A 22765-nucleotide genomic window follows, 5' to 3' on the forward strand; every position below is an offset into this window, starting at 1 on the left:
GGTCTCCTAGCAACCCATCCGTGAAAAATAGACCGCACTTATATGGCGTCTGTGTACTGTACCAATTATTTTCTTGGATCTATCAACTTGAATGGACCAAAGTAGTGGGTGCTGTGATTCTCGATCTGGCCGTCTGATGAAGTTTCTGGGTTTGGCAAATGTTAGAAGTTACCTGCCTGACTGCATTGTGCCAGCTGTAAAGTTTGGTGGAGGAGGGGTAATGCTATGTGTTCGTTATTCAGGGGTTGGCCCCTAATTTCCAGTGAAGGGAAATATTAATGCTTCCTTTTGCCAAGACATTTTGGAAAATTGTAGCCTCCAACTTTCTGGGCACAGTTTGAGGTTCGGCCTTTTCTGTTCCAGCATGACTGTGCTCTAGTGTACAAGGTCCATAAAGACATGATCGGGGGAGTTTGGTGTGAAGATCTTGACTGGCCGCACGGAGAAATGAACTCCACTCCATCCAACACCTTTGGGATAGAGTAGGACGTAGATTGGGAGTCAGGCCCTTTCTTCCGACATCGGTGTCTGACCTCACAAATAATTTTCTGGATGAATGGACAAAAATTCACATAGAAACCCCAAAATCAAAACTCTGGGACATTAGGCCCTGCACTGTTGTGCCCCAAACAAGCCGGAAATTTCCCCTTTTATGCAAATGTGTATAAGCACCGCCTGCTGGAGGTATGCATACAGGAGCATGTCGCTAGGTATTTATAACTGCTAGTGAGGCTCTACATTGTACAAGTGATTTGAAAGCTGCTTTGGAATTCATGATTTGCAGAAAACACAGACGACAAACCATTTAGTGCTTGTGTCCTTAATTTGAGTGTAAGAGCGGACCACCTCTGCAATTTACCGATATTACTTCTAAACACTGAACCACAGAACCAGCATGTGCGGTAAGTGAAAATGAATTGTTAGGTTCCTGACATCTGATCATTCACTTTTCTCGCTACTAATTTCTTTTGTTCGAGGTAATAAGAGAACAGTCCATCCCGCTGCTTCTGTTTGATACCAGCATTTAAAAGATTAGTCTCAATTACCGATTGCCGCTTTTCTACAATTTATTTTTTTCTTTTTAGAGAAAAATAAAATCAGTCTCTTGATTACAACTCCAAAGGTAAAACAATTCAACATCTGGGGAGCCTAGTACATGAAATAAGATCAGAAGTTTACCGTACACACGAATGTAATTCTCTCTGAACGCGGCACAACAAAGACTGCTTGTTAGAAGTTTGCAATCTGTTCTATTCCGAGACTTGAAGACATGAAATACCAAATTCTGGGAAAGTAAGGGTTCTCTATAGTAAGAGCATGGTTTGGTGTGGGACCACCATAATTACAGATATCCAGACAAAGTCAGATATAAAAATGTTCTCACACATTCAGACTAATAGGGGACAGTATTACAGTAGTTGCAGTACTGCTGATCAGACACTAAATCAGTTTTGAAAGTGATGGCTGCCTTCCTGGTGCAAAGAAGTATCGAGCAGTTGTCATGTTCCTTCCTCCTCTTGGCAGTTCGAACAAAGTAAATTACTCCTACCATGTAATTTATGAATGCTTACCATACTACTGATGTAAAAGGGGTTGTGCTCTTTGGATACTTTTGTTTGAAGGGTCCCCTGAAAATGAATGCTGCTGCTGTGACCTCCAGCGATCAGCTGCCATTTTCAATCAAGTGTTCAGTTTCCCTGCAGCGCCACCTCTGGTAAAATGAAGTATTACACAGCATCTATTGAAATCAATGGATGTTGTTTCCTCCAGGGAGAGAGAGAGAGAGAGAGAGAGAGAGAGAGAGAGAGAGAGAGACTTTATAGCTATTCTTCCCTCTGGCTAATACATGGGGTCCTGCAAGGGGGCCTACCCTCTATTAATTCAGTATCTCTGCTTAATACTGGTCCTTTTATATTTTAGGGGTTTTGCATTATGAACAGAACTACAAATGGCAGACCGTGTCGTACTAGAAGACCTGTATATCCAGTGAGGTGCTGTCTGTTATTTATAGATCTCTTGTTGTTCACTTATCATTATAGTGGGTGACTTTTATTATTACTTTTAATTTAAAACACTTCCACAATCTGCAGCATGCTACAGAGATTTTCATCCTTTTGCATCAGTCTGGGTCCCAGTGGATCTTTCCATCTAATTTACCAATTACAGGTACACAAACACCGGGATTAATTTATTTAGAAGCCAATTATAATACTGCTATTTTTATTTTCTTTAAATGTAAGCTGACACATTGTAGCGTAATTAAAATACACCTAAAATACGCCTCATTTCAGGGGCTCAAAAGTAATTGGACAAATTAACATTACCATTAGAGATGAGCGAACTTATAAGTTCGGTTCGGCTGGTTCGCCGAATTTCTTGAAAAAGTTTGATTCGGACCGAACCTGTAATTCAAGAAAGCCCATAAAAATTGTGTATGGAGCTCCCGTAATGACGGGTGGCTACATGTGTGCACCCGGCATTACGGGAGCGTTGCTAGGCGACGTCAGTAAATAGTCACTGTCCAGGGTGCTGAAAGAGTTAACTGATCGGCAGTAACTCTTTCAGCACCCTGGACAGTGAATTCCGATCACAACATAGAGCAACCTGTAAAAAAAAAAAAAAAAAAAAAAAAGGACGTTCGTACTTACCGAGAACTTCCTGCTTCTTCCTCCAGTCCGGCCTCCCGGCCGTTGCCTTGGTGACACGTCCCTCTCGACATCCGGCCCGGCATCCCTGGATGACGTTTCAGCCAATGTGACCGCTGCAGCCAATGACATGCTGCAGCGGTCACATGGACTGTCGCGTCATCCAGGGATGTCGGGCTGGATGTCAAGAGAGGGACGCGTCACCGTTGCCTTGGTGACGCGTCCCTCTTTCGGTATCCAGCCCGACCACCCTGGATGACGCGGCAGTCCATGTGACCGCTGCAGCCTGGGATTGGCCTGTGATTGGCTGCAGCGGTCACTTGGACTGAATCGTCATCCCGGGAGGCCGGACTGGAGGAAGAAGCAAGGAGTTATCGGTAAGTAGGAACTTCTATTTTTTTTACACGTTGATGTATATTGTGATCGGAAGTCACTGTCCAGGGTGCTGAAACAGTTACTGCCGATCGCTTAACTCTTTCAGCACCCTGGACAGTGACTATTTCCAGACGTTGCGTACCGGAAAATCGGTGACTCATAAGCCGGGTTCGGTCAAAACGTGTTCGGCCGAACCCGGTGAATTTCGGATTCGCTGCGAACCGAACTTTTCACGATGTTCGGACCGAAACCGGGTTCGGTTGTCCCGGTTCGCTGATCTCTAATTACCATAAATAAAGTTTTTATTTTTTTTAAATTATACTTTGTAGAGAATCCTTTGCAGGTAATGAATGCCTGATGTCTGGAACCCATGGACATCACCACACACCGGGTTTCCTCCTTTGTGATGCTTTGCCCGGCCTTTACTGCCGCTGTCTTCAGTTGTTGCTTGTTTGTTGGTCTTTCTGCCTTAAGGTTTGTCTTAACCCCTTAATGACCAGGCCATTTTGCGCGTTAATGACCAAGGATTATTTTTTGTTTTTTCACGGTCACATTCCAAGAGTCGTAACTTTTTTTTTATTCCGTCGACATAGCTGTATAAGGGCGTGTTTTTTGCGGGACGAGTTGTATTTTGTAATTGTACCATTTTTAGATGCTTAGAATATATTGATTAACTTTTATTAACTTTATTTTAGGAGAGAATTGAAAATAAGTAGCTATTCCAGCATTAATTTTCACGTTATAAATTTACGCCGTTTACTATGCAGCGAAAATAACATGTTAACTTTATTCTATGGGTCGGCACGATTACGGGGATACCAAATATGTAAAGGTTTTATATGATTTCCTACTTTTGCACAATAAAAACCCTTTTAGAAAAAAATTATTTGTTTTTGCATCGCCGCATTCCAAAAGCCGTAATTTATTTATTTTTCCGTCGATGTGCCCGTATGTGGGTTTTATTTTTGGGGGCCAATGTGTCGTTTTCATTAGTACTATTTTGGGGTACATAGGACTTATAGATTAACTTTTATTTAATTTTTTATGGGGGGAATGGGAGAAAAGAGAATTTTGACGTTGTTTTTGCGTTTGTTTTGGACGCCGTTCATCCGGCGGTTTAATTAATGTGTTCATTTTATTGGTCAAGTTGTTACGATCGCGGGGATACCATATATGTGTATGCGTTATTTGTTTTGACACGTTTACTAAATAAAACCACTTTTTGATTTTGACAAATTTTTTATTTATTTTTTTCACAAACTTTAACTGATTTACATTTTTTTTTTTTTGTCCCACCAGGGGACTTCACTATGCGATCTGTTGATCGCATATATAATGCTTTGGTATACTTAGTATACCAAAGCATTATTGCCTGTCAGTGTAAAACTGACAGGCAACCTTTTAGGTCATGCCTCCGGCATCGCCTAACAGGCACATGCTGAAGGCAGACCTGGGGGTCTTTGTTAGGCCCCCGGCTGCCATGGAAACGCGACGGCGACCCGCGATTTCTTTGCAGAGGCGCCGATGGGGTGACAGAGGGCGCTCCCTCCCTCTGTCAAACACATTAGATGTCGCTGTCACTATTGACAGCAGCATTTAATGGGTTAAACTGCCGGAATCGGCGCGCGCTTCGATTCAGGCAGTTGCAGCAGGAGCCAGGCTGTGTATAACAGCCGTGCTCCTGCCACTGATCGTGTGGGTACAGTGGCAGTACCCGCGCCATCACAGGACGGATATATCAGTCCTCCTGCGCGAACTAGCAGCTGCTGAGGACGGATATATCCGTCCTTCGAGCATTTCACTTGCTTAACCCCTTAACGCCGATCGGGTTGAAATCTGGTGATTGATTTGGCCATTGCAGAATAATCCACTTCTTTGCCTTATAAACTACTGGGTTGCTTTCACAGTATGTTTTGGGCCATTGTCCATCTGTCCTGTGAAGCGACGTCCGATCAACCTTGCTGCATTTGGTTGAATCTGAGCAGAAAGTAAATCTCTGAACACTTCAGAATTCATCCGGCTGCTTCTGTCTTCAGTCACATCATCAATAAACACTAGTGACCCAGTGCCTTTGGCAGCCATGCATGCCCATGCCATCACACTGCCCCCACCATGCCATCACACTGCCTCCACCATGCCATCACACTGCCTCCACCATGCCATCACACTGCCTCCACCATGCCATCACACTGCCTCCACCATGTGTGATGTGGTGTGCTTTGGATCATGAGCTGCTCCAAGCCTTCTCCATACGTTCTTCCTCCCATCATTCTGATACAGGTTGATCTCAGTTTCATGCTGTTCCAGAACGGGGCGGCTTCTTTACATGTTGTTTGGCAAAGTCTAATCTGGCCTTTCTATATTTCAGGCTGATCAATGGTTTGCACCTTGTGGTGAACCCTCTGTATTTTCTCTCATGAAGTCTTCTCTTTATGGTAGACTTAGATACTGATCCACCTGCTTCCAGGAGAGTGTTCTTCACTTGGGTAGCTGTCGTTAAGGGGTGTTTCTTCACCATGGAAAGGATTCTGCGATAATCCACAACTCTTGTCTTCCGTGGACGTCCAGGCTTTTTGGAGTTCACGAGATCACCAGTGTGGCCTTTTTTCTTTTTCAAGAATGTACCAAACTGTTCATTTAGCCACTCCTAACATTTGTACTATCTCTCTGATGGATTTTTTCATTTTCTTCAGCCTAACAATTGTCTGTTTCAGTTGCACGGAGAGCTCCTTTGGCCTCATGTTGTGGGTTCACAGCAACAGCTTCCAAATGCAAATGCCAGACCTGGAATCCACTCCAGACCTTTTACCAGCTTAATTGATGATGGATTAACGAGGGACTAGCCCATGCAGCCCATTAAATAGCTTTTGAGATTAATTGTCCAATTACCTTTGGTCCCTTGAAAAAGAGGCAGCTACACCGAAAAGAGCTGTAATTCCTAAACCTTTCCTCAAATTAATGCTGAGTCCACACTTTAAGCCCATATTGATTATAGAACTGTATATTCAATATGTTTTGGTAAACCGCTAAAATGCCAAAACTGGTCACGATCCCATATCTATTTATCTATCCATCTCATATCTATCCCATATCCATCTATCTATCCCATATCTGTCTAACAACTTCTAGCATATATTTATGCTAAAGGTTTCTAGTGATTATAATATGCATATTTTTTGAGTAGTAGGATAATGGTGTCCCAATAAACCTACTGTACATTTATACGTTTCCCTACAGGGCCATGTAAATGTAACAAAACTAAAAATCCAATTAACGCAAATATGTAAGTTTTACTTTTCTATTACCAAAGGAGGCTTACTTGCATTTACATAACTTGCAGTATCTCTGTCCGCACAAAATCATAAACAACATTTACTTATAGCTGTAAATCCATAAGCTTTACAATCCATTAAAATATAATTATTGCGAGGTTTTGGTTTTTTTCCATACGAAGAATATGGACTATACAAACAGAATGGCATGGTGGAAAAATAAGAAGCCTCTAAAATGATATCAGTGTCCATGTGACCGATCGTTCTCATTATAAACTCTCATATTATGTTCCACATTCTAGTAATGAGGGATAGGACTTGATTTATGACCTACCAAAGAGTAGAATTAAACTTATTTCCATATTCCTCCAGGCTCCTGAGAAATATGGAAAAAGTGAGATTTAATTAACCACAAAGGTCAATTTTCAATAAATAAATCCTCACATAGGTCACAGTATGGCACAGAGACGTGTCACCCAGCCATATATCACAATGCTGGAACTACTGCGTATATATTATACCGCAGACATTAAGCGTAAACTGTGCCGTTCCATAATCTCCATGTTATTACAGTAAATTACACGGGTGATCTCAGGTTTGTAATTAGAGATTTCAGATGTCATAGCCCCCACCTCTTCTTGGACTGGAATCGGGATTCAAAGAGCGTTCCAGCCCCCACTTCACAAAAAAAATACTTCAGTTATAGTTTTGTGAGAAGTCTTAGTCTCCTACACAAGATTGGTCAGGGGCTTAGCTGAGGAGCAGAAAGGATATGGATGCTTGGTGCCCGGAGAGGGGGCGCTACCAAACGTAATCTTTGTCCTAGGTTAAGGAAACGCTAGCTACATCTAGCAGGTTACCCAGCTTTTCAGAGACCTTAAGTGGCGCAATTATATTTATAGTTATAAAAGAGTTATATTTGCAGATATATATGCCAAACATGGTGTGTGGAAATGCAATCTGTATTTATGTAAGAAATACCATAATCTGGCTCCTGAGATTACAAGCCTGTTATGGATTTATTGGACTAACAGTCTACTAAGATTATCTCGTATGTATATTTCCAAATGGGGACTTAAGGGACTCGCACACATTGGCCGAAGTACATTTGCTAGGTCAGGTAACCCATAGCAAAACTCTGAATGGGGCCTCATTTGACCATGAGCACCATCAGTAGACAATGCCAGAAAAGCTTATGATTATTTTGGTCCTTAGTGTCTTACTCTCCTTTTTTTGGTCTCATTAAAACCTGTATTTCATTTTTTTATGTCCGTGTTGCTCTTCTCTTCCATTATCCAGAGCACCTCTGGGTGGAGACCGCTACCTTGATAGTTACGCCCATGACTACCCTCACAAATCTTAGTAGGCTTTGGCTTATACTCAAAAATTAATGATGCTGTAAACTTCTATTATGTTGATGCGGTCATCTTCATGAAGGGAATAATTTTCACGTGATTTAGTGTGAGCAGTCAGGTACCTAGAGAAGAGGCGGAGGGGTTTATTTCAGGGTCTACTTGACAGCACCACACTCATGGTGCAGGAGTCCATTTTCAACTTTAATGGCTGCGCATATTGTTATCACCACCCTTTTAAATGGGGCGAGACCTACCTAGAATGGGCACACCCTCTCCAAGGTTCCCATAACCGCATGTTCAGCCTCCATGGTACGTATGCCCTTGGTCATAAGTCCTCCATTTTTAGCCTGATCAGAAATTTGCTCCCCAAAAAATAGCAACACTCTACAATTGTACAACCTGCAGTTGATACCTGAAAAGACCAATACAGAATAATACACTTGGTTTTAGTTTATCAACATATTGAGTTGAATGCAAGCAAATCTACCCTTACAAAAGTAACTTACACATCAATGAATCCATCTAGAAGCCTCAGACCTGGTAACCTTATCATGTTGATGGCGCTGGTTCGGAGACATTGTGGGAGCACTCCTAAGTTGCAGCCATAGTGGCCCGCATGGTCTACCGGTAATCCAGGGGTAATATAGGAATCATACATCATGTAGGTGGACACATCGCTTTCCAAATGGACTTTACTATGATAACATGGTGGCAGCTGCAGCACAAAATGTTTTTTTCATGGAGTCTAGAGGGAAGAAGTATGATACTGCCTGTAACAAAGGCCTATGTCTCCTTGATATTCATACATACAGACGCTCAATGAATCAGATCTAGTTTTCCAAAGGTGAAAATTACCATAGGGAAGATGGACGAAGTGTTTTATTCTAGCAGATCAATAAGAACTTGTGATTAACCTTGGATCTTCTCATTCTATCCATCCACATCAGGTCATCGATATCCCAAAGGTAGACGGTGAATGCAGCTCTGTTTATCAAAATGTCCTCTGTGTTTTAAGAGGAGCCCAGCCCCTTTTATTCAGCCGTGTTTACAACCATCTTTTCAATAATCACTATTTAAGCCTTCATCTTTCACATATTGTCTTGACCCCTCAGTCAAGACAAAAAATGAGCTTTGAGCTTTATATATACCCATATGTGCTCCTAAATCCCCATCATTATAGATGAGGTATAAGGATTATTGGTCGGAGACATAATATTTATTCTCAGTTTACAGAGATAGTATATATAGTTCACATCGTTTTATATTTGACCAATTAGACTCTATAGTGGATGGGATGTATGTGCAACATATGGAGTGATGTTGCCCTCTTTCAAAATGGGTCTGATGATCCTTAATGGGCATTGCGCAGACGCGAATCTACGATATGTCCAATGACTCATAGTTGAGACGGACAGGATCCGACGTCATCCATGGGAAACATTTGTGGGTGTATAGCCCTCTTTCAATATGGCGACTAGCGCCTCTGGTAGACAATGCGCATGCGTATAATGGCGTTTCATGCGATGACTCATACACACAGGTGCTAGGATTACGCAATGCTTAGGTTTCATGTAGTAAGAAAGTGCACAACGCTATCAGCCGATCCAGCGAGGGTAAGATGTTTTTAACTTTATTTTATACACCTGTTTTCTTACACTATCACATGTCATTATACACATGTAGCCCATCTGATTGATTGGCCTTATTACAGTGAATGCACTATTTATACTATGTATATGTAATGTTTTTTAATTTATTTTTCTATTCATGTATTAGCACATCCATAGGGGATCCTATTGATATAAAAATGTTGTATACCTGTTGTAGCATTATTGCACAAGTTTATTATATGTATGTAATTGGCTTTATGACCCTGTATTGCATATATATGCGCTCTGTGTGTCACATTATTATGCTTGAGAAAGGCTCGTATTGAGCTGAAACGTTGCACCGTGGAATAAAAGGATCTTCACTTTGAAAATTCGGTAGTGCTGTCTCCATTTCTTTTTTGTCTTGACTGAGGGGTCACCCGGACTGTGACCCAGGAGACGTGCACCCTCTTGAAAAATTTATCCTGTGCTGCTGATCTATACCTGTCTTTGGTAACAAGATGAAAAGTGTCCCCTGATAGTTAGCAACGTCTTCATAAACTATCAAAATTCTGTGTAAGTTAAAGCTTATTGGAAAATTAACCCCTTAACGCACCAGGATGCACCGATACGTCCTGGTGCAGGGGGAGGAGTATGAAGCGTGCTCCTTATGCTGCGGATGTCGGCGGTGTTTTACAGCCAACACCCAAGACTAACAGCCAGGAGCAGCGATCGTGCGTTTCCTGGCTGTTTAACCCCTCAAATGCTGCGGTCAATCGCGACCGCAGCATCTGAGGCATTGAAAATAGTTTAGTATTGCAGTATATTGTACCACCGATCTAATGATCGCTGTTTCATGTCCCCTAGGGGGACTAATAAAATGTGTAAAAAGTGAACTAAAGTTTTTAGTAGTGAAAAAAAATGTAAAAAAATGTCACCGTTTACAAACCCCCCTTTTCCCATTTTTCCTCTAAAGTAATGTAAAAACTAAAAAAAAGTAAACAAAATTGGTATTGCTGCATCCATAAGTCTGAACTATTACAATACAGTGTTAACGCGCACGGTGAACGCCATAAAAAATTACAGCCAAAATCGAAGGTTTTTATCAACTTAGCTCCCAAAAAAAAAATCTAAGAAAAAGATCAAAAAGTCAACAAATGCTACCAATAAAAACTACAGCTTGTCCCGCAAAAAATAAGCCATCACACCGCTCAATACACAGAAAAATAAAAAAGTTATGGCTCTTAGAATGTGGTGAAACAAAATTTTTTTTTTTAACAAAAAGTTTTAATAAAATCTATGTACATTTTATATCACCGTAATTGTATTAAGCCGCAGAATAAAGTGAAGTTGTTTTTTTTTTTACCAGATGGTGAAAGACCTGAAAATGGAGCCCAAAAAATAATTTAGGAATCGTAGTTTTTTCAAAATTTCAGCCATAAAATTGTTTTTTTCAGCTGCCCAGTACATCATATGGTACTTTAAATGCTACAAATAGAAACTACAACTCCTCCCGCAAAATATAAGCTCTCACACCACTCTATTGACGGAAAAATAAAAACGTTACAGCTCTTGGAAGGCGGGAAGTGAAAATACTTAGGGGGTTAAGTATGAAAACAAGTATTGGTCATCATTGAAGAAATGGAGTGTTCATGCCATGGATTGGTGGCTTTCCACAGATTCGGAAAGGTAGGACATAAGCACCATATACTGTATGTTTCCCATGTTGCTGTTGTGGAGCCACAGCCCAGGTAGACTGCATCCCTGATTTTGAGGGGTGGTGAGAACTTTTGCAGGGAACCCTTCTCTACAGGCCCTCTAATGTAAAACACACGTGTGAGGAATGAACCCAACAATTGTGGAAATGAGATAGTGGGCAAACATGCCCCACGTCCTCCCGTCTCCTGTGGTTATCGATGTGGTGGTCTATCATGGTACCTGGAAGCACCTTTATTGGAGAACCATATTCTGCAGGTAGGGAAATAAATCTAAAGCTCCTCAGGCCTGGTACACACATCCCCCATTGTGAAGCGGTGAGGATTTTGTGACGTTTTTTGTTGTTGCCAAAACTGGGATTGGATCAAGTGCAGTGTAAAACATGCTTTTGCATCCTTGTTTCGTGTTGGCCAAAATCTGGAGCAATAGGTAAGGTCCTGGTCACCAATGCAAAATCTGTACCAGAGCCCACCATCCATCCATCGCGTGCCATTCACAGTACTGCTGTGGCACCAGGTCCCTAGTTAGTCTTCAACCTCTGCACCCCTATAGCTCAAAAATATTACTATGGTGTGTAAAAAAGGCCTAACCCCTTATGCAGATGACCTCTGAGTTGTATGTACCTTCATATGCCTTACAGATTATAAATCCTGCGTGCTCCATCAGATGCCATACTACAGAACAATTATTCTCCCCTTGTAGCCTTCCTTCTAGAGGAGAATAATTCCATAATACAAAGCTGCACAGCACTATATGGCAACACATGGCGTTTGCATGGCTCCATACTATTACTTTGTGTGTCGGTGTGCAGCCTCCTGCACATGGCTTTGCTATGTGTACGAGACCATAGGATGGAAAAAGCTGAAATTTCACAAATGTAATCTCCCGGTACTTGACTCATTGAAACATTTATGTTTTTCTCCCATTTTTCATGCAAAAGTGAAATTTGACATTCCAGTCTTTCCGCTCGGTCTCATGAATGATTTCAGACATTTAAACCTTTCATTTTCTTCCTGAAATATGTCTGAGTTTAGTTTAATTTGTCACTTTAATTGCTCTTAAGACTGAGCGGACATCAGCACTGTCTTGAGTAGATAATTTAAGGCCTCTTCTATGGAGGAAAAGTTTGAGCTCCCCCGGAAACGGTGTGTAGCCAAATGCATGACCCATATAACATTTAGAAGTTTTTCATTACCAAGACCTTTGCTGACCTGATTATTTCGAATAGGAGCCATTTCATTGCTGTAAGCGTAATACTTAGAACTTACATTTTTGGAAATTGACTGAACACATTTTCACCACAGACACCTCTTCAGCTTAATGTGTTGTTGTCTTAAACCTCGGCTCAGTCACAGTGACTTTTATTAACATGCATGGCAGATTTGCCATCTACCTATCCACGGAAAATAAGCTTTTCCACTCTAAGAACAGGGACTGAGCGCGGCCTCTATATTCACCAGCGCAAATTAAAACGGTTAAACAACCCCGGTGTTTGTCTCAGATACGGATCTTCTGCAAGGTGATATTGACTCATGTAGCCAGTTAAAACTAATTTGTTTTGGCGTCCTATTTTTCTACACCATATAATTGGCTTATGTGCCTCCTCTCGGACAAGTCCCATTATTTTTACTTAGAGACAATTACCCCGAGTGTTCTGCTTTGAACAGGGGAAAAAAAGAAGATCTCGGATTCAGTGACCATCCAAATAACCAAAAAGTTTTAAAGTCAAACATTGCAATTCTCTTTTGAGAAAGAAAGATTGAAAAAGAGCAGAGATCTTTATATCCGCTGCTGTGTTGCTGCCATTAGCTATAGATGGAATAAGCTGCATTGCAATATTTAAAGGGTTATTCCCAATTTATAAATCCCCAATGGTTCCCGATCTTAATCTTTGTAAATACCTTTCATTTTCTGTAGTGCAGCGTTTTCTAGATATCCGATTGAGTCCACCCCATGCCTTGCGTATTGTTTACGTGGTCGTAGCTATGGATCAGACTGCCGCGTCTGCGCGGTTCCCTCACTGCCGCGTCTGCGCGGTTCCCTCACTGCCGCGTCTGCGCGGTTCCCTCACTGCCGCGTCTGCGCGGTTCCCTCACTGCCAGTCTCAGTAAATCAGATTGGAGTGTCAAGAGCACGCTGTGCTTCCGAGCACTAATCAGTTCAGAGAGACAGCGCTTGGGGACAGATGAGGAAGACAGCGATTAAGGCAGTAAGTATTCACTGGGGATTGTACTGGGAGATAAACTTAGGGATGAAGTAGCGAGATATTGTGTTCAAATAGCGAGATATTGTGTGCAAATTGAACTGGGGAAAACAGGCAAACACTTGGGGTAGGTGGGGTCGCCACGACAGATTGCTGCTTGTACTTGTGGTTTGGAATCCTCATGCTGCTATTCACATTTTTACATAGCAGCACCGGGAGCGCGCACTTTCAGGGAAGCAGCACTGTGAGATAATCACAGCGCCACTTGCTGGTGAAGAGAAACAAGGGGAGGCGACATGTCCACATTTGTTCAGATGCTGGGAAAAGACACTGGAGGAAAAGAGCAGGGATCCATGTGAAATGTTGGTAGTGAAATTACTGCATAGGATGCAAAATGCCTATTTTTTAATAGCTAAACGATTTAGTATTAAAAAAATTTAACATGGGAGTTGGGAATAACACTTTAAGTACACCAAAGTCCGCTCCATCTGTTTGGGAACTGCCACTTTGTGTACAATAAGAGACAGATCTACAATAGTCAATATTAATAGAGGCTGCAGTTGATAGAATGTGTAGGGGGCCAATAGTCTGACAGCCGACAATGACAGATGTATCTAGAAGGGACATAGGGGTCTGGAAGTGGCTTATTACCCTTATTGAAATAGAAATGAACCAGGGGTGGACACGGACAGCAGAGGACCCTTGTGCAGTAACAGTATATGGCCCAATTGCCACCATAGAGCAACTCCCTTATATCTCTAGAAGGGTCTATTCACACAATGCTCAAATCGCAGCAAAACACAGCGGTTTTGTAGAAATGTTGCAAAAATATCTGAAAAACATGTTTTGACGGTAATGGGTGAACAGACGTAACAATCCGTTAGTATTTGTGGCTTTACAAGCATAGTCCCTAAATATGCAATCTAAGACAGTAGGAAGCATGAAAGTGGGGCCCCTGACCCCCTGGGCCTCTGTGCAGCTGCACATATATGTCTGCCCGTGGCATCCACCCATGACAAACACTTGACTGATTCAAGTGGGCAATCAAGCGAGATAGCCGTTGGCCAAGTGAGTGTTCGGCCAACATTAATACTAATGTGTACAACTGACCTTAGACAAAAGCAGGGGCATAGCTAAATAATGGCTTGTGGCCCATGTGGTGTTGAGTGTCAAAGGAGGCGCTAACAAGTCTCTATGCCTAGCGACCACTCTGACCGGTATAACTTGAAGCTTCCAGGCTCTGATGGAAAAACGTTTAACTGCCCGTGATGTCATGTGCCTTGTATATATGCTGATGTCACACTGATCCATATATAGTATTCATTAGTATATGGGATGCCCAGCCGAGTGTAATTACAGCATTCTTCAATTATTATTGCTTGTCTTAGCACTTCTGCATGGCTTACTGATATTCCCCTTTTTTTGAGGGACCTGTAGGGACCCTAACCACAGGGACCAATGGTTATTGTACAATCTGCACTCCCTGCCTGTGTGTATGCATGAGACAGAGAAGTGAAATCGGAGTCCGCACTGGGAGATATAAATAAATGCATTCTCTGTACAGAGTTATGAAATATATTGGCACTATAAAAATGACAAATTATAAGCAGCAAAAAATAAAAAAATGTAAATGTCATTCTAATGAAACATTGATCCGCGATTAACCAGAAATATATAGTAATTGGTCATTGTTATCTGTACCGTAGATTTTTAGTAACTTTTCATACAATTATCTGTTCAGGTTCTTTATCACAAATTATGGACAAGACACTTAAAGGGGTTGTCCGGGAATAAATTTTATTTCAATTTTAACTTAGTCATATTTAATTACATTTCTAATATAGTGTGTACTTACCTGTGCCAGTGTTCTCCTGTTCTGATCTGCCGTCACGTGACCACACCCAGGGTAAATGTTTTATTTCCTGTGAGGTACCGTATCTTTGCCCAGCCAGCACTTCCGGCTGAGAAAGGCACGGCGCATCATCAACTACATTTCCAGGCAGTGGGCCGGGCGGATGTTTCATGAGCTCTTCAGAGCTCCTCCTCCCTCCTCTGGTCCCGCCGCCTGTAGATGTAGTTGATGACGCGCCGTGTCTTTACACAACAGGAAGTGCTGGTTGAGCAAAGACACGGAGCGTCATCAATCTTAGCAAACGCCCCCTCGTCCTCCTCTCGTCGTCCATGCCTCCTCCTCCTCCTTCTTCACTCTTGGAGCTCCCGCACTGAAGTGCATGTGAGGAGGAGGAGGAGCGGAATCCCTAATCCGTGGCCGGGGATTACTCTCCAGGAGCGGTCCCCTACTCCTGAAACTGAATCCCCGGACACAGCGGCTGACGATGGGGCAGCCGCTCCATATATGGACAGTGAAGTGAGGGACTTCTCCTGGAGCCGTCCCCTACAGGAATCCCTAATCCGTGGCCGGGGATTACTCGTTTTGGTCTGTTTAGCCACTCCTGGTTCTTCCAGGGGTTGGGGCTGTTTTTCCTGATACAGCTCAAAATTCCCTTCTTCCCAGTGCGCAGCTATAAAGCTAAATGATCAATGTCTTTGTTGCCTGAAGCCACCACTAGGGGGAGCTCACTATATAGGAATTTATACAGCTCGCATTAAAAAGGAATAATAAATCCGTCCTCCGTAAGCTCCTCCTCCACTTGCTTTTTAGCATTCTAAGGGCCCATAGACTTCTATTGGCCACGGGTACCTTCCCGTATGCTTACGGGAAGGTGCCCGTGCCGTTGAAAAATATGCAACATGTTCTATTTCAGGCCATAATAACGGCACGGGCAGGCCCATATAAGTCTATGGGGCTCCCGTAATTACGGGTGGCTACGTGTGTGCACCTGTAATTACGGGAGCGTTGCTAGGCGACGTCGGGGGATAGTCACTGTCCAGGGTGCTGAAAGAGTTAACTGCAGTAACTCTTTCAGCACCCGGGACAGTGACTACCGCTGGAGTGAATAGTATTAAACGTTAACTTACCTGCTTCTTCCTCCAGTCTGGCCTCCCGGGACGATGTTTCACCCCATGTGACCGCTGCAGCCAATCACAGGCTGCAGCGGTCACACGGACTGCCGCGTCATCATGGGAGGTCGGACTGGAGGTCAAGAGGGATGCGTCACCAAGACAACGGTACGTATGAACTTCTTTTACTTTCAATCACTGCCGAAAACGGGTCCGTAAGTACGGGTGGAATACTGGTGACACCGGACCCGTATTCACGGGCACGGGTCCGTAAATACTGGTGGAATATGGGTCGAATACGTGTGACAAAGGACCCGTATTTACGCCAGTATTTATGGGAGGAAAAAAAAATATACGTTCGTGTGCATGAGGCCTAAAGGAGAGCTATTCTGATAAAAACACAATTAGGGAATTGCCATTTAAGCAAATCCATATATAGTCTTTTAGGAATGCCAACGGCGTACTTACACTTAGCGACTTTTATTTCATTGCTATCCTGTTTTGAGAACATGTAGGTCAAACTTTACCATAATGACTCCTGTTCTTTGTCATTGATTGTAGTTGATCACTAACACCCTCTCCTAGGTTAGCCCATGATCAGTTTAGTTTTTTTTCCTAAATAGGACCAAATTCTGTTCTGATTAATTTCTTAATCTATTGTATGTATATAGCTCTGTATTTAACCTGCATAACTATATCGATTAGAGTTCTGCCACCACTAGAGGGCGCTTACTGTATACGATGTACGCATTAAACGCTATAATAACACATGCTGAGGTCCCCTAGTTGTGGCTGCAGGTGGATAGAATTTTATCATCTATCACTGTCTATACAGGGGATTTGCTGCTTGTATCAGAAAATCAAACCTCTGATCTGTAAAAAGATATAGTAAAGGGTTAGGAAACTTCGAAAAAGTTTTCACGTCATGGTGACATGTCAGAAGTTTTGATTGGTGAAGGTCCTAGCACTGAGACCACCACCAACCTCTAAAACAAAGCAGCAGAAGCGCAACATGTGAGCAATGTGCCGCTTAGTTTCTGATCATTTTTTTCTCGGAAAGCCGATCGAGCGGTGTACGGACTCCATAGAAAGTCTAAGCTGTACACAACCACTTGCTCGGCTTTCCGAGTTAAACCGATCAGAAACTAAGCAGCACTGTACTCCGAGTGCTTCTGCCGCTTAGTTTTATCTATCGGTAGGGGGCTCAGTGCTCGGAACTCCAACAATCAAAGCTTCTGACATGTCACGATGACATGTCAAAAGTGTTTTGAAAGTTTAGCTACCTATTAAGAAACCAAATCACCTCAGAATATTGGACCAGAAAAATGACTATGTTAAAAAGGTGGACATTCACTTTAAAGAGACTCTGTCACCACATTATAAGTGCCCTATCGCCTACGTAATGTGATCGGCGCTGTAATGTAGGTAACAAGTGTTTTTTTATTTAGAAAAACTATTTATTTTCACCAAGATATGAGCGATTTTAGCTTTATGCTAATGACTTTCTTAATGCCCAACTGGGCGTGTTTTTACTTTTGACCAAGTGTGCGTTGTAAAGAGAAGTGTATGACTCTGACCAATCAGCGTCATACACTTCTCTCCATTCATGTAATCAGCACATAGTGATCCTGCGTTGTTCACTATGTGCAGCCACACACACACACACACACACACACACACACACACGTTACTAAAGTGTCTTGACAGTGAATAGACATCACCTTCAGCCAGGACGCAATGTCTATTCACAATCCCGACACTTCGCTAACATTTATGTGGGACTTACAGCACAGCAAGCTTAATCTCGCGAGATCACTCTGTAAATGACAGCACAATGTGATCTCGATGTGCTGTAAGTTACCGAAGTGTCGGGATTGTGACTAGACATCCCGTCCTGCCTGGAGGTGATGTCTATTCACTGTCAGGACACTTGAGTAACATTAATGTGTGTGTATGTGACTGCACATAGTGATCTAGCTAGAACACTATGTGCTGTGTAAATGAATGGAGAGACGTGTATGACGCTGATTGGTCAGCGTCATACACTCCTCTGTACAACGCCCACTTGGTCAAAAGTAAAAACACGCCCAGTTGGGCATTAAGAAAGTCATTAGCATACAGCTAAAATCGCTCCTAACTTGGTGAAAATCGTTTTTCTAAATAAAAACACTGCTTTAATCTACATTACAGCGCCGATCAGATTATGTAAGAGATAGGGCACTTATAATGTGGTGACAGAGCCTCTTTAAGCTGGCCATAGACGTAACAATTATTGCTTACAATCGGAACCATTTTGTTATTGCCAAGGTACCTACAAATGCAAATCCCCTCCTCTGGATGGACTTATCATTCTGGCTTTTAAACCTTATCATTCTCTGTCAATATGATCTGTATCAACAGTCTGATCCCTACAGTATGCTTACTTCATGTTGCACTGTACTCAATGCTGTCATCATAAAGAGTGAGCTTTGTGCCCCTTCAAAAAAAGTACAATATGTCCTGGCCATGATGGAGCGGCTTTGCTGAGGGGACATCAGGCACTGACAAGGTTAATGTCTGATCTAAACCAGAGACAAAGATTATGGATAAAACACGAAAAGAGCAGAGGGCATTTAAAAGATGAAATATTCTTCATCTCACCTTCACTTACAGCGTTGCCTATATATAGTTTTGATAATACAAGGCTTAAACATAAATCCACCATTATCACCTGACTTCCAGCAGACCACTTTTGAGCAAAATGCTTAAATAAGTTAGCGGGTGGAGAGAATTTTGCTCGGGGTAAGCGGGAGATAAGGATGAGGAGGATGTGAATTATGCTCTCAGTTCTCTGCACGGTGCAGTCAATCAGTAACACCAGAGATTCAGGACATCGGTAAAATGTCCAGGCAGGGAACGCACATACCCGGAGATATAAATTTCAAGAAAACAATGACACTCGGTAACCGCGCTGTTATTTTTTTCGCCGCTTCTCTAGAGATAAATCATACATCTGTCTGCATGCGCCTCCATGTACCTGGAGCTCAGGGACTCTAGTTGTGAATTAAAAGTAACGTCCGAGGGCCCATGCACACAAACCTTTTATGGCGCTATTCAACCTTCGAGTTCTATGTAGCCGGTATAGGACTTCTAGGGGGGCCCTGCTGTACCTCCAAAATGAGGCATAGGGAAGTACAGTATCATGCATTGCTTCGGACGTTTTTTTTTGAACAGACTGTGTGAACAGTCCGTAAATAAAATAGGACGTCCTGTTTTTGCATGTTTTCTCGGATCCTTCAATAGACCCAATTCTATAAGGGATCCGTGAATACAGGTCCCGCATGAATGCAAAAGTTGTTCACGGCCGATTTGACAACCGTTCGTGTGAATATGGCCTAACCCCTGTGACACCGCACCGAGCGCCATACAGTGATACTCTGAGTGCCTAGACTTCCCTCTAATGGAGACTTCGCCTGCCTCCACATGGCTCTGCTGGGTACATGAAGAATACAGGGGTATTCCAGTTTCAGGAAATTAAGCTTATTCAGTGTGGCCTCACACCTTTGATAATTGTCGGCCAAATGCTTGTTCATCCTAAATGCTATTCCTCCCGACCGCCCATACACATTCAGCTCGGCAGAGTGTGCATTGTTTTTTTAATGGAGAGAAGGCAATAAACTGCTGCCTGACACCTCTGGCAGAGGTTTATCCAGTGTTAGAAAAAAAGATTGAGCATGTTGAAATAACAGATCCCCGATCTTTCCCCTGATTTATGCTGTCGTGAGAGCGTCGGGACACCCACATACACATTATATAGTCGGCTGGTTTTGCCGAAATCGTTAAAGTTTGTCCAACGTTAGTCTAATGTTGGGGCCCAGGAGCTTTAAGTTTGGACCAAATCAACTACACGTCAAGGGTCTCAATGTGTCTTTTTACATTTGTGTGAAGAACGAGGGCACATATTTCAGGGCCCACACGATGCCAGTGCTTATAATTCAGTGGTTTTATTGTCAGCAGGTGGGATGTAAAGTCTGCAGCACTTTATCAGAAGTCACTAAAGATCCGGGAACATCATGTTCCTAGCGGGAAAATGGATTGCTCTTACTGCTAAAAAAGATCTGCGCACCTGTTAATATACTACGGTATGTCCCTACATTAGGTTATTCCTTAATTACTCTGATATTTACTGGGTTTTTTTCCACACTATTAATACTGTATAGTCATTACCTCCTTGCCCACGGCTATTCTTAGTATTCTGACCCAGTAATCCAATCCTTAGGGCTTTTCTAGTTACATGTAAATATACGATAACTTACAATATTAAGTTTACAAATGTATCATTTACTTTTTTTTCTATCCCCTTCCCCATTTCAAGATCTCTACTTACTAGAAGTGACTGAACATTCTTGTTTACATCCACGTTCTGAAGATCTGTTCTGATCTAGTCCTTCTCACACAGATTATGAGGTTGTTACAAGGTAAAAGCAATCAGCCTGAAATCTAGAACAAGGAGACGTGTGCCGCTGCTTTCTTTACATCACAGAGGATTGCCTAAACTGATCCATTGTAACAGTTCTAGCAACAGTGCAATCATGACTAGTCTGGGGTAAGTTTTCAGCTCCTGAATATAAACAGTTTATATTCACTGACAGCAAGCAGTGATTTTTAGAAACCGTATGGAATTGAAACAATTATAAGCTTATCCGATGGAATATATACATAAAGCTGAACATATCCTTTCAATTGCACATTTTTTTAACACACTGAAACACTTGTAACAAGTTTATATCAATGTTAAGTCTACATTTACACATAGCGGATGTGCCTTGGATTGTCCATCCGGATTTCCAGACGGAAAAGATTAGCAGCAAAGTAAATGAGCTTTGCATAAGTCTCATTCACATTCTATGGAAATTTTCAGCCCAGAAATTCACCTGTGGTCTGTATTTTTATATCTGCAGCACTTCAATTTCTGCTGCCAAAAGTGAACGTCTCTGTGACTGAATTTCCCCATTGAATCTGGGCCAAAAGCTGCACGATTTGGTTTGGATTTACCACTGTGGATTTTTCTGTGGCTTTTTTGATTTGCTGCAGAAATCCGCTACACTTGTAGTAGGGATGCAATTATTTGGGGCTATATAGCCATAATACACAGATCCATAATAAAGCCTATAGAAGTCTACGGGCCGTACTGTACCTCTGTATAAATCTGACAGAAATATTTTTTTTTTCCTATATCAGATGCAGCATTATGGAAGTATTCTCCCCAGAGGCATTGCTTCTAGGTAAGACGCCATACAGCAGCACATGCAGTGCCTAAGGCCTCATGCACACAATGTCCGCAAATACAGATCAGACTGCTATGGATATACCAATAGAACCAGGAAGATTACAGCACCAGGATGAATGAAAGAGATATGGGTGCAAGCCCAACAGGACTGGATCCAACCGTCCCATGCAATGACAATCAACGGCGATTCAGGCAGCACATCCAAAAGAATAGGAGCTTTTGATTTACCCCTGTAAGGGCTATGGATATACATCTGTAGCTGTCCTCAATTGCGGAAGTCCTATAGACTTCTATGGGCCAGTCCTTGTCCCGATTGTGAACAAGAATAGGACATGGTCTATATGTTGCGGTTCATTTCTACGGCATTGGCACACATCAGTAAATATACGGAAAGGTGTCCGTAGGCAATAGAAATTAATGGGTCCGTAATAATGCAGCAAAACTAGTGTCGTGTGCATGGGGCCTACGGCTGAGAACTATGGAGCAAACATGCCGCCTCTGTGCCCGCAGCTCTATTGTATGCATGTGGCCTTACTCAAGAACTGAGAGGCAGTATTCAGAGTCCAGGGCACAATGTCCACTGCCACAACCTGTAAAACACAATTAGGGTATGTTCACACGCTAGCTGTCATTTACAGCTGAAATGACAGACTGTTTTCAGAAAAAAACAGCTGCGTCGTTTCAGCCGTAAATGCTCCTCCTCGTAATATGCAAGGCGTCTGTGACGCTCGTATATCTTGAGCTGCTCTTCATTGAGTTCAATGAAGAACGGCTCAAATTACGTTGCAAAGAAGTGTCCTGCACTTCTTTGCTGAGGCAGTCAATTTACGCGTCGTCGTTTGACAGCTGTCAAATGACGACGCGTAAATTACAGGTCGTCTGCACAGTACGTCGGCAAACCCATTCAAATGAATGGGCAGATGTTTGCAGACGTATTGTAGCCCTATTTTCAGGCGCAAAATGAGGCATAATACGCCTCGTTTACGCCTGAAAATAGGTCGTGTGAACCCAGCCTTACAGTTCACTAAGTAATAGCATTTAATCTACACATACATACTAATCTGTAAAAACATGTGGTTGGTTTCACGCTTCAAACTAGTTTAATCACACCTCAAAGTAGAGGCAGAATGGATAAAAGTAAATCCTGGAACACAAGAATTTGTATATAACACCTAAATATAAAATACACCTCTAGGTTTTTGCACCGGTCAGGATTGTCATACTTGTCCAAAGTGAAATTTAATTAACACTTTCTTTAAAACAGATATTACGGGTTGGTTTGTTCATTCAAGCCATTTATCTGGAATATTATTTTTATTATTCCGGCAAAATAATTTAAATTAAGGTTGCTCTGTGGAGCATGGAGCTTCTAGGGCGAAT

General features: G+C 42.3%; 1 protein-coding gene and 1 long non-coding RNA gene across 5 annotated transcripts in view; one reads left to right on the forward strand and one right to left on the reverse strand.

Annotated features, from left to right (window-relative positions):
• LOC142665642 (uncharacterized) overlaps positions 1-22765 on the forward strand; it is a 299137-nt gene that overhangs the window by 250889 nt on the left and 25483 nt on the right. For 2 of the 3 annotated variants that reach the window (XR_012851532.1, XR_012851531.1), the window contains 3 exons: positions 20110-20237; positions 20471-20701; positions 21337-21380. This is a non-coding gene — a long non-coding RNA (uncharacterized LOC142665642). The remainder of the gene's footprint in view (positions 1-20109; positions 20238-20470; positions 20702-21336; positions 21381-22765) is intronic. The other variant, XR_012851533.1, reaches the window with a different exon arrangement.
• CDH4 (cadherin 4) overlaps positions 1-22765 on the reverse strand; it is a 537863-nt gene that overhangs the window by 184068 nt on the left and 331030 nt on the right. The window lies entirely within an intron of this gene.

The sequence above is a fragment of the Rhinoderma darwinii genome, chromosome 13, assembly GCF_050947455.1.
Source record: "Rhinoderma darwinii isolate aRhiDar2 chromosome 13, aRhiDar2.hap1, whole genome shotgun sequence".
Classification (NCBI taxonomy): Eukaryota; Metazoa; Chordata; class Amphibia; order Anura; family Rhinodermatidae; genus Rhinoderma; species Rhinoderma darwinii.